The sequence below is a fragment of the Aegilops tauschii genome, chromosome 4, assembly GCF_002575655.3.
Source record: "Aegilops tauschii subsp. strangulata cultivar AL8/78 chromosome 4, Aet v6.0, whole genome shotgun sequence".
NCBI lineage: Eukaryota > Viridiplantae > Streptophyta > Magnoliopsida > Poales > Poaceae > Aegilops > Aegilops tauschii.
The window spans coordinates 473,800,106-473,813,815 of NC_053038.3; positions in this window are offsets into that span (position 1 = coordinate 473,800,106).

Below are 13,710 nucleotides of genomic sequence, written 5' to 3' on the forward strand. Positions count from 1 at the left end.
ACAAGACATGAGTTGCGGTCGGGTGCGACACTTGAAGTTGCATTCCTAGTGTCGGACATGCAACTGGCCCACCCCCTCCCCCATCGCCCCCTCTGACTAAACAAAGGTCCAGTTGCAACCATGCTGGGAGACATGCAGTTGCGGTCGGGTGCGGCACTTGAAGTTGCGGGGATGTTATCGGGCTTACAACTGGCCCGCCCCCTCTGCCGATGCCCCCTCCGACAAAACAAAAATGTCTAGTTGTGGTTGGGCTAGAAGACATGCAGTTGCGGTCGGGTGCCACACTTGAAGTTGCATGCCTAGTGTCGGACATGCACCTGGCCCGCCCCCTCTCGCGCCGCCCACTCCGATAAAAAAAGGTCCAGTTGAAACCATGTTGCGGGACATGCAGTTGCGGTCGGGTGCGTCGCTTGTAGTTGCGGGGCTATTGTCGGGCTTGCAACTGGCCCGCCCCCTCCGACAGACAAAAAAGGTCTAGTTGCGGTTGAGTTACAAGACATGAGTTGTGGTGTGACACTTGAAGTTGCGTTCCTAGTGTCGGACATGCAACTGGCCCACCCGCTCTCCCGTCGCCCCCTCCGACCAAACAATGGTCCAGTTGCAACCATGCTAGGAGACATGCAGTTGCGGTCGGGTGCGGCACTTGACGTTGCGGGGATGTTGTCGGTCTTGCAACTGGCCCACCCCCTCTACCGGTGCCCCCTCCGACAGAACAAAAGAGTCCGGTTGCGGTCAGGCTAGAAGACATGTAGTTGCGGTCGGGTGCCACACTTGAAGATGCATGCCTAGTGTCGGACATGCAACTGGCCCGCCCCCTGTTCCGCCGCCCCCTTATAGACAAAACGAAGGTCTCGTTGCAACCATGTTAGGGGACATGCAGTTGCGGTCAGGTGTGACGCTTGCAGTTGCGGGGATGTTGTCGGGCTTGCTACTAGCCCGCCCCCTCTACCGGTGCCCCTCCGATAGAACAAAAACTTCCCGTTGCGGTCGGGTGCGATACAACTGGCCCTACTGATCTCTATTCGAACTAGAAACAGAGTTAAAAAAACTCAAACCAGAAACAAAGTCTAGTTGGCCGGTGACAAATATTTTTGAGAAGGAAAAAGACAAGTTACATGCCAAGGACATACATACAATTGTGTGTGGCCGATGTGCATGAAAATGTGTGTGCTCGACGGGCGTTTTGGCGATAATATGTTTGGAAAGAAAAAAGTTGCATACAGACAATAAAACATGTAATTGCATGTGATTCAATGTACATGCAATTGTATGTGATTGACGTATGGGTAAACAAGTGACAATATTATTTTAAATAATAATAGCAATAGAAAAAAAATAAAGAAAAAAACAAAAACAAAATGGGAACAAACCAAAGCGAACAGCCCTATTAATCCCTCCTGTCCCCAGCAACACGAGCACTAACAAAAAAAAGCAGCCTAGAAGAAAGCCCAAAAAACAGAAAAAGGAAAAGCCACACCACCCCTCACGGCCAGCCCATGGGGCATCTCTGTCCAACACAAAGAATAGAAGAGAAGGCAAGAAAGAAAAACAAGGCAATGGGCCGGGGGCACAACTAAAACAGGCCGGTACACCACAAGGAAATAACGATCCTGAATCTTAAACATAAATCGATCGAAGGCTAGGTACATCGACTGAGACTTCCTTAAAACTCAGTCGACTGAGTTTTAGCCGTCCCCTTCTGTATATGTGTACGTCACGGCCTAGTTCTCAAATTCGCACTCATATTGGTAGACATCGGACTGAACTTGTGGTCATGAAAGTACGGTATGGTTTAGTGGACAATCAATCAACCAGCCAAAAAAAAAAGTAATACATAGGCATGCGAAGATCTTGTGTGTTCATTATGGTTATTATTGTAGATATAGATGTCCAAATCGGAGACGGGCTCCGACTGCTTGGGTTTTTTTTTTTTGAACTTCCCGACCGCTTGGGTTTGGTTTTGCTTCGGCAGCCTATGACGAGTCTAAAAAAGGGGCTTACAAAAAGGAAGAACGAAACAGAACAAGAAGCGAAGGAACTATTTCCTTTTAAATTATTAAATAATAAAAAAGCGAAGGAAATCTCGCCCTCGCGTCTCTCCTCTATCACGTCCGCGGGCCGCGTCGCCGCCGGCCGCCGCCGCTGGCTCAAATCTCGCTCCCTTAAAACTCGCTGCCCAGGCTCAGATGGGCACAAATACGCCGAGAACGCTGAGCAGATCCGATTGCATCATCGCCCCCTGCTTGAACCCACCTGCCATACCGGAGCTGGACGCCGCCAATGGCCTCCCCGCCTGGATCCTCCTCGAGACAAGGGTTTACTTGGCCGACCGCCACAACCTCACCACGGCCAGAGCCGAGACGAGCAAGGGCCACGCCATCCAGCTCTCCGTCTGCTTCGCGCACCCGCCGGCCCTCTCCTACGTCTGCATCCACTGCCCGGGCCTCACACACGCCGACTTCTCCGATGAGCCACGCGTCGTTTGCTCAGAGAGGCAGCTCCTCCTCCCGGCGGCGGGAGGTGGTGGACGAGTACTACATGTACCAGGCCATCCCGGGGAGACCTGCGCTCTCCCGGATCCCTCCGACTCCCGGTCGTGCTTGCCTCATGCCGGATGACTTCGACATCTACTCTTGTGGCGACGACGGGGAATACGTCCTGGCCGGTCTCTGTGTGACACCCGTTGTTTGGGCGCATGAACTCCACTCGTACTCGTCCAAGTCTAATGTTTGGACTACGAAACCTGCTCGCCTGGTGAGACGGCCGACGGAGGACCACCTCCCTGTCAAGTTGCACAAGGTCATCCTTCTTGGAGGAAGCCTGCTAGGCTGGGTCGATCTTTCTAAGGGTATACTTGTGTGCGACGTGCTCTCACAAGATCCCCAGCATGATGTGTGGTTCATCCCACTTCCTGAGCTGATGCCCGGGAATAAGGGCGATCATATATGCCCGTGGATCATCCGGGACGTCGCTTGCACCAACGGATCGCTCAAGTTCATCGAGATCGAACGCCTTTATGTACCCGCTCCGGTCGAAGAAAGTGTGGCGGCATGTGATTTGGATACAATGTATGATGACCGGTGCTTTGAGAGTCCGCCACCGGATTATCTGAACATGAAGCCACCCGTATTCGTTGGTTGGAGGGCCATCATATGGAATAGAGCGGTTTCCGACAACTGCTGGCGCAAGGGTGCGTGGTTCATGTCGATGACATATTGGTTGAGAACCCACACCACTCTGCTTTGCTGGCCCAGCTGGATGGAAACTCGACGATAAGGAACCTCTTACCATCTTTCCCCATCCTCAACATCCATGGTAACGATGTTGTCCACATGAATTTGACGGTCGAATCGGACACCGAGCTGATGATCTCTATTGACATGAGGAACAAGACATTGAAGACATTATCACCATGCCCTCTTGCTGGGACGGATTCCAATAGCCCCATCTTCCCTTGCGTGTTGTCGAATCATTTGAGCAACACTCCAGGTAAATTACTGACCATGTTGAATTGGGTGCTGTTCAGAACAATGGTTATGTTCCTCTTTGTGGTCTGTTGCAAGAAAACATGAACTTAACAATAGTATCGCTAAAAAAAGAACACGAACCAGGGTCATAGTTGTAATAATTTGATAGGAGTGAAGTGTGCAATCACATTTAGTTCCTGAACTAAATGGCGCGTTTCACTCTAACAAACAGGGCCTTGGGATGTTAGGTTTCTTAGTGAAGGAAACATATTGATGGGTAAGTCCTGATGGTAAGGGGTTAATCATGTTAAAATGATATTTGTAATGATAATGAACATTTGGTTTCTCTGGTAGCCTCATCTACTAGTCAAATTTGTAAACGGCTGGAGCTTCTCTTCTGCATTATTATCAACAGAACTAGTTTTGAAGTAATAATATAACATTTGGTCATATAAAATTGCATTATGATCATCATGAAATCCACAATGCATGGGGTCTAACTTTTCGATAAAGATGTGTGTAGTTCAGTGGATTTATCGATTCCTACTAACATTTGCTTTTGCTGAATGTGGTGTGTCTTCAGTGAATGCTCATCCAAGACACCCTGTGGTTAATGGAGCGGCCTTTGGGCGAATGGTGCATCCACTGAACAACCAGCCTACGTTTCAGCCTCCACCATGTTCTCCTGTGCTGACAACGTCCTTCAATACACATTTGCCACCAATACCTCCTGCAGCGGCTAGAAACCCTCTTCAGCAGACATACCCTGTGTTTAACATAGCCGGCTTTGGACAGATGGTGCGTCCACTTCCGTTAAACGACCGCCGCCTGTTCCAGCCAGTGCGGCAACTGCCTCCTTTGCCGCTGCCACCGCCACCGTCCTTCAGTACAATGTTGCCGTCACTTCCTCCTCCAGCGGATGTCGATTATGTTCTTGGCAACAGGCACCGGAGCCAACATCGATACTCACCTTATGGACGACCCTGTTAAACTATACAGCCTGCCTTTTAGCTAGAATAGTTGAACCTCACGTACTTAATGAAGTATATATGAGGCATATTAATGGATTCCTGTTGTGGTGTCTATAGTGTTGTATATCATCTATCCCTCGCTCTCTCTCTTGGTATTGTAGGCGTAGAGGGATTAATAAAGGATAAAAAGCAAGATGTCTGACGCTTCTTGGTATGTTTTCCTTTTCTAGGAGTAGAAAAGAACAGAAACAAACTTGCAAACTAGTACTCCACGGAGTACTAGTGAAATCACTCTTATTCATTGATTCGACAGAAGTCATGCTTCAGTGTAAGATGTATTGCTACACATTCGTGTGGACTTATCATCCATGGAATATGCATTTTACTTAAAAAATGAACAATTTTAGAAAAAATAGGAACACAATTCGATACAAGTTTCTAAAAATGGGAACAAAATATGTTCTTTTATTTTGAACAATTTTTCAAAACATAGACATTTTTTGAAAAATGCAAATAAACTTTGAAACTCAGAAGATATTTTGAAATCATGATTTAAAAACAATCTGAACATTTTTTGACAAAGTATAATTTATTTTTGATATATTGAACAATTTTTTAGAAAAGCGAACATTTTTTAATATATTCAACTTTCGAAATTTGCAATTTTTAGAAAACAAGAAAATACAAAAAAAACATAAAAACGAAAAAATAATAAAAAGAATGTATAAAGCCCATAAAAGTACATAGCTAGAAAGCAAAATTTTGGAACTAAAACCAGAACGGAACTTCTTCCCAAAACGAGCAGAACCAGGATTAGCGATTAGGCATGGCCATCACGGGAACACTAGTTGACGAGCGCACCTTCGGAAGCCTCGCAACGATTAGCGCCACTTGGTGCGCTCTCAGCCGCCCGCCATGTGTCGCGCTCTGGACGGTCCCTCCAGATTTTGTTTTTTCATTTTTCCGCACGCGTTTTCGGTTTTTTGAACGGTTTTTTTCTGGGATTTTTTGACGTTTCGGTATTCCACTGGTCTTCCTTAGCTTTTGGATAAAATATTGGACATTTTTTTTGCACGAAAAAATGTGTTTTTTTTTTCTTCCACAACAGACACGTTTTGCTTTTGCGAGAGTCACGGCCGTGCCTCTCGAAAACGGAAAAAAGTGTTTTCTGTTTTTTTCCTTCCGGGAAAGGCATGGTTTTGCTTCCACGAGAGGCACAGTTGTGCTTTCCCGAGAGTCACGGCCGTGCCTCTCGGAAACGGAAAAAAACGCGTTTTCTATTTTTTTTTCTTTCGGGAGAGGCATGGTTTTGCTTCCACGAGAGGCACGGCTGTGTCTCTCGAAAACGAAAAAAAAACATGTTTTTTTTCTTTTGTGAGGGGCATGATTTTGTTTCCGCGAGAGACATGGTTGTGCTTTCGCGGGAGGCACGGCCATGCCTGCTCAGAAACGAAAAAAATGTGTTTTCTCTTTTTCTTTTTTCCTTCCAGGAGAGGCATAGTTTTGCTTACGCGAGATGCACAGTTGTGATTTCGTGAGATGCACCGTTGTGATTTCGCGAGAAGCACAGGCGTGCCTCTTTCGAAAAAGAAAAAACCCGTGCTTCCGGTTCAGTTTTTTTGTTTGGTTTTTTTGTGAAAAAAAGTTCGACAAAACCTAGCAACATGGGATCTTGTTTTGAGATCTTGGCGCGAGAAATCCAACGATGAAAACGGTTCTAAATTTAGATGCACGGTTTAAGAGATAAAATATTTTGAATAAACAGATTTACGAAAAAAGGAAAACTTCCGGGTTGCGACAAGTGACGCACAAGCAGCGTGCCACTTGTCGCAACCTAGAAAGATAGGAGTGATCTTTGCATTGAGTACTCCCCAATTAGTGATTTCGGGCCATCACGGTCGGTCACTATTTGCCGCACGATTTTCGCTAACTTCTATTTGCCGCGCGTGCTCTTATACAGCCACCGCGGAAAGAGGCCAGCGCGCACCGCTCGCAACCCGCGCATGACCTTGGACCAGCCCAGCTACTGGACTGGGCTCCCCTGTTTTTTTTTTGGGTTTTGGTTTGCTTTTCGGCTTTTCTATTTGCTTCTTCAAGAAGAGTTAGGATTTTAAAAAATAGAGTTTAAAAATAATTCAATAAATGCAAAATTTATTCGTGAAGTCCAAAAAATTATTTTATTTTTTTTACTTCCTTAAAAAGTTCAGGACTTGCAAAGAACTTTCGAATTTTAAAAAATGTTCACTAATGCAAAAGGATATTCATGAATTGTAAAAATGTTCCTAAATTCAAAAAATGTTCAAAATTTCTACATAAAGAAAGTTTATAAAAACATAAGTTAAATATAATTTTTTTAACATTATGATAGAATTTTAAATTTGATGAACATTTGAAAAAACTCATGAACATATTTTAATTTCATTGAACAAATTTTGAATTCGATGAACAAAAATCAAATTTAAAAAATGTTTACCGGTTTGACAAAATTTGTTCCCAGATTTTAGAAAAATGGTTGTGAATTTGGAAAGAAAAAAAAAAGATAAAAGGAAAATTAAAATAGAAGAGAAACAATAAAATGAAAAATAAAAAGAAAATAATGAAAGGAAAAAAGGAAAATTAAAATGAAAACCATATGGGAAGGTTCTACAACCTTCCAAAAATTGAGAATGGATAACTGAGCCGACCCAAACAAACACAAGGTGAATGGCAGGGGGTCCGGGAGTTGTCTCTAGGCAGTGACCCGCCAAATAGGATCTGCCATTTGGCGCTTAAGGCGCCATAGGTATTCTCGTACGAGGCGCAAAACCTAGACTAGTAAATGGACCGGTCCATCATGTGGAGTCGTTACTCGTTCTTTTACAGCAATATATTTTCCTACATACAGAGCCCTCCTGACCACTGACTGACCCATTGGCCATTGACTTGACCAATTTGACCATTGACTTGACCGTTGACCGTTTGAAAAAAGTAAATGGATTTGAAAAGTTCGAACACTTCATAAAAAGTTCACAATCATGCAAAAGAGTCTATGAGTTCGGAAAAAGTTCAGGACCTTGACACAACCGATGTTAAAGTAGAATGACTTCACGAGCTCTTGATGGACTTTCCTGTGGTGAAAAAAAAACTAGCTATCTAGACAAATTATGATAATCAAACTATAATTGTCAAGGTAAACAATTTCAAGGGCAAAAAGTAGTCATTAATACATGTGAGAAGGAAACTAAAATTATTGGATTTATGAGAAACTTTTGAGCTACTACACAAAGGGTTTACCAAGAAACATGATAGACAACGAATCGAGGGAGATGGTTTTGAGAGCCACTACATAAGTTATCCATAGTGGTAATTCATTATGTGTTATCAGAGATCTCGTAAAATATAATTGGCGAGACAAGCTATTGGTTAACAGACATGAGAGTACTTTTCTAAAAATCCCCTCTTATGATGTTGTTCTCCTGTAATTTGTATGGCAGATTGATATTTTTTCTATGAGAGTTGGGTGGTCTTTAGTAAAGTTTTCAAGAGGATTGAAGTGTGATGTATAAGCTCCTACCCGTGGGAAAGCTATTCACTAGCCTAGTGTCGACCAAGACTTTATGTGAAACTTATTCGCACAAAACTTGCAGTTCAAGACATATTCCACTGTTCAAGCTACAAATAAGTGTAGCGTGGACTTTCTAGGTGAAAGTACAACTTAGCACTCTCCACGGAAATATCTATATATAAAAATGTTTTGGAACTATAGACAAACTCATTGTGCCTCTGTGATTCTGGCAGGGAGTTATCAAAATTGTTGGGCTTTTGGTCATTTTCTATTTCCAATAATTCCTAGGAAATCCGAGAGGCCCACATGGCCCATTCATGCATGATAAGGGAGCGTGGAAATTTTAGTCACATCCCGGTTGTGGAGAGTGTGTTCACCAATATATAAGGTTCGTTGCCTTATACACTACTAAGAGCTTGAGAAGAGGACACATACACAGTCGCTGAACCTCAAGCCGAGGTAGGACCTATGCCACGTGTACGCACCGCCTTCTTTTTGTCACACAAGAAAAAACCCGTAAGATTTTACAGTAACAAAAAAAAAATGAAATCAATTAGTTATTATGTTGTTTTTGTTTCTCGTTGTCACCTAATGTGTTGTCAATTTCGTTTTCTGGAGTTTATTAAGAGGTCGCTCCTCTTCCACAGACAATGGTCACTTGGTCTCCTATGTGTCTACCTTGCTATAGAGCCGTGTGACGTCTATCGCTTTTCTCATCTCGATTTTGGCGTGCATCAAGAAGTGAGACATTAGGCCTCTGCAACCCCACCTCTTGCAAGGGCAATCAGGTTTCCGAGTAGTACTCTCGCGCGACTGCTAGATTCTTCTCTACCATATCTGCGCACGACTACTTCCCCGATGGCGATGATCTCTCTCGCCCGCCTCATCTTCCACCGCAGCGCATGTGTTGTTATCCCTTACGCTAGGGATTGTTTTTGGATTTTTGGTACTAGCGATTGATCTAGATATTGTGCTTTTATCGTACAAAGCTGATTACGTGTCAACTAATTTTGCTCGTTCGGTCGTTATCTTTAATTCACCTATTTATTAAGATTTATCTATCACATTCGTGGATGAACTTATATGAAAAATTGCTCAAATATTCAAAAGACATGTCCATCCAAAGAGACCATTTCTCTTAGAAACTTATCTCCTTCAAGCATTGTACATCCTTCAATAAAAGCTTAGACCCCATCTGAATTTCAACAAAATTCAACACAATTTATTAACATCAAGCGGTGATAATAAAAGATGGGGCTAATTGGTGATAGATAATCAAAGGCTGAGCGCATTGAATTTGTCGACATCATCAAGATTTTTTGTCTCCTTCTCTCACGAAAAGAAAAAGGCTCAGCCAGCAAATATATACCAGCGAGAGTATATCGATGGCACTGCAAGATTGGCAATTTTAGGGTGCGCGGAAACGGCCTCGACGCGGACGTGCCCGGCCGGCAGGAAGTCGAGGGAGACGCGCGGATCGGCCTGGGACTGGGAGGGGTGCATGGAGACGAATGTGGTGGAGTAGCGGTTGCGCACCATGCCCTGGACGAAGTAGCCCGAGACGACGGCGGCGGCGCGGCGGCGGCAGTGCGGCGACGAGAACGTCGGCTCATACGTGAGCCGACGCCACTGGGCGGACACCTGGCGGCACGCGGAAAGGTCGTCGAGGGAGACGCGGGTGAGCATCTCGAACATTTGGTCCTCAGGCAGGCCGCCGCTATCTTGGTCGTCGCTAGCACCATGGCCTTGCTCCGCTTGGCTCGACATGGCCGTCCGATCCGCTCGCCCTCGTGACCAGTGGCGGAGCTTCATGGGGCCAAAGGGGGCCATTGCCCCCTCCCCGCTCCCTACTCTAGGAAAACTGTTAGGTGTGATTAGGCTTTAATATCCAAGATTTCTCAGAATCATGCATAACTTATCTTCTTTGTTCCCCCAACTATGATTAGCCCCACAACAATCTTCATCAAGCTCCGCCATTGCTCGTGACCAGAGAAGAGAGCGGCTTGGTGAGCTTGAGAAAGTAAATTTGTAGTACTTGTCTAGATCACTTGAGAACCAAGAAACCCTATCGATCTCCCTCAAAAAATAGAAAGAAACACTACGAACAGAACGCTCGGACTAAGGGCGCGCAAGACTGTTCAGCCGTGGGGATGCGGCATGCCTGGCAGCGGCCATGGGCGCCCATCCACGCGACCCTCCCCTCCCTTCCCCCCGATGGCCCTGCCTGCCGCTGGTGCTTGGGTTGGGCGCGGGGCGCGGCGTGCCTGGCAGCGGCCATGGGCGCCCATCCACGCGACCCTCCCCTCCCTTCCCCCTGATGGCCCTGCCTGCCGCTGGTGCTTGGGTTGGGCGCGGGCCGCGGCCGGTTGCAGGGGTGCTCGTGGTCTGCCTTGTGCAGGCCCCCCTCCTCCGACGGCCCTTCCTCCCCCTCGATTCAAGATGACGGCTCTCGCGCGACGGTGGCGAGGCTCTAGTGGTAGTGGCAGGCGCGGGGCGCCTCGCGGCGGGTCCTTGCTGGCGCTGCACCGGTCCCGGCGGCCTCGATCCCGCGTTCTCCGGTGTCCTAGGCTTGCCGGCATTCCCTTCCGGGCAGCTTCGGCCCCGACGACCAGTAGCTGCGTCCCCTCCAGCTTGTCTGGTTCGCCGGTGTTCCGACGATTACGGCCACGGCAGCTCGGATCTGCGTTTCTCCAGTCCTAGCTTGTCGGCGTTGCCGGTCACCGTCATCTCCCCCTCGCAGTGGTTCTGCTTCGCTGTCGGCCCTACTCTGTACACCTCAAAGCCTCTCCTTTTGCCTGATCCTTTGTTCGTGGGTTCGGAGGCGGTGCCACCCTCCGGCGGCAGGTGCAGCCCAACCAACCCTGCAAGCGCCGGCTTCCTCATCCTCGAGTCCATTGCTGGCGGCTATGGGATTGCTCAGCCTCAGGCCAGGGGGAAACCCCTGCTCGGCTTGCCCGAGCTGGCAGCGGCGACGCCCGCGGGTGTCGTTTTCCTTCTTGGATGCGCTGCTACGGCCTTCTGTGGTGCCCCTCCTCGAGCTCAGGGGAAACCCTAGGTCTGGCTTCTCCAGACCGGATGGCGACGGTGTCTTGACGTTGTCTTCCTTCTTGAAGGCGCTATCTTGCTCGCTCGTGATGCCCCGGTGATGTCCTTGATGATATGTTCGTCGCTCTTGGTTTTGGATTGGTTGGTTCTAGCTGTGTTGTTTGCTGAAATTTGAGATGGGCTCTAGGCCCATGTAGCAATTTCTGAAAAAATCTCTAAGGGCCCATGTGGGTTATATGGCACTAGGTGTAGTGGGAAGTTTAGTCCCATCCCGGAAGTGGAAGAGGAGTTGGACCTCCTTATAAGGGTTTCTCTTCTACATGCTATTGGAGCTTGAGAAGAGAAGAGGCCCTCGCGCACTCCTCCTCCGCCGCCCGCCACGCCACGCCACGCCTCGCCACGACGCGCCGCGCCGCGCCGCGCCGCGGGTTGCGGGATTGAGCCGAGCCGAGCTTACACCTACGCGCTTATTTTTGCCAGTCACTAACGGAGAGTTCTCTGACAGCTGGGCCACGATCTGAGACGTCGGATCGTGGGCTGTCACGGACTCGGACGTGGGTCGAGCCCACATCTCTCCACGCGGCTGCGCCTATATAAGTGTGCGGTGTCTCCTAACGCTAGCCGCCGCGAACAGATCACATCTGGTCCACGCACACGCCCACCGTCGTTCCCTTGCTGCTGCTGCCGCTGGTGACTCCATCCCGTCCGCCGCGTACACGGTCGACGGGAGAGTAGGTCTCCGAAACCACGCCCTTCTGGTTCCTGTACGGGGTGAGGGGCGAATAGGTTTTTGGGCAGCGATTACGCGACTGCTCACTTCCGATCGTCTACTTCCTCTACGTCCGCGTCGCCTTCATCATCACCATGTCCACCGACGCCGAACGTGCCGCCGCCGAGAAAGCTGAAGCTGACAAGAAGGCCGCCAAGGACGCCGCTGCTGCCACCAAAGCCGCGGCCTCTGCATGGCCTACTGGAGGGTATAATTCGTTTATCCCGCTCCTACTGTTTTCTGTTTTAGCCATGCTACCGTTATACGTAGATCTTTCTGCTATTAGCGTAGTATGTGCTAGTTTGACTGAATATCAGTATGCGATCATATGTGTCAATGCCATGCTAGTGATTTACTCGTGGATTAATTTAATCGAGAAATTGCCTATTTCCTCAACATTGTTTCTTTTGTTCGGGCTGAGCATCCCTTGTCTCTTTGCTCCGGGCATCATGTTCACGCCTGTCTGCGTTCGTGTCATGTGTTGTATTCTTCACTGTACTATTTTTACTCCTTCTATTAATGAAATGATACGCAAGCTTTGTGTATTCGCGAAAAAAAAGACTGTTCAGCCGTTGGATGAAGAAACGATGCAGCCTGGCAACAGTCCATAGTTTGAATTCACAAAAGGCAAGGTGACCGACCAACGAAACTGGATCTATAAATGGCTGAGAGACCGTGCATCATACACAGCTGGGATTTTCGAAACAGAACTGAAACCACACGGCTGGGAGAACGCGTACGCACACTTAGCTCGCTCGGTCGCTACCATGCCCGTACGTGAACAATTGGCACTTTCCAAAACAATCGGCACTTCTTAGGTTCTCACGAGTTGTAAAAGGAATTTTGCAAGCCATAGAAAGCATGAACACACACACACACAGGGAGTACATTATACGATATTTTATATTTTATCAATTTACTACTTTCTCATCTTAGGAGCACCTTCTCCACCCGTAGCTATTTCGCCTCTCAGGAAATTAGAATAAATGCTACATGCAAGTTCTTTAAAAGTTATTTTTCAACATAGAGTCCAATCCTATAAATTGAGGGTTTTCTTAAAATTGGGTAAATTCTGTTAATTTGATGAATCTTCATGTTCAAATGGATTTAACTCTTGCTCCCTCATGATCTAAATGATCTGAGGGCATCTCCAACGGCAACCCGCAAAAAACCCCCGCATCCGTCCGCGGACAGTGGGGCCTAGTCCGCGGACACGGATGCAGGAGGCAACCATCCAACGCTATAGCTGCATACATTTTCACAACAACTCAAACCAACTGGATGAAATTCATACAAACACGGCCGGATTTCATACTAACATGACAGATTTCGTATAAACATGAGGGATTTCATTACAAATACATCAACGGTGCTAGTCCGTCTTTGAAGGTATAATTGATACCTAATCTAAATCCCCGCCCACGGATCCCTTTGTCTTCCTTAGGTCCGGCAGCCCGATCACCGGACTGCTGGGACCCCCAGAGGTATATGCTTCAGCGCAAAGGACGGCTCGCTTCCTCGCCACTCATTGGAGTGGAACCCCCGGCTGATGCTTCAGCGGAAGGGGAAGGCGACACCTCCGCTTTCGTGAAGCCCATGTGGGATCGATGGAGGTCCTCGAAAGAGAAGAACCGGGCAAGATACGGGTTGTGTATGCCGGTGTCGCCTAAGCGGTGGCCTTCGTGGGACCCAAGTGGCGGCGGACTCCTATGTTCTACTTCTCCTCGGTGATGGCGGCGGACGCGGAGGCGCCGACCACTGACTCGTCGCTCTCCGCGCACCCGGCTTCTGCCACTGCCTGCATGGCGCGATCGCTGGCACGGGAGGCGCGGTCGTCGATGGCAGCAATGACGCCCGTGCCGGCCACTCCTCATCGAGTGGGCCTGGCGTGGCGAGTTGCTGAACCACACGGTG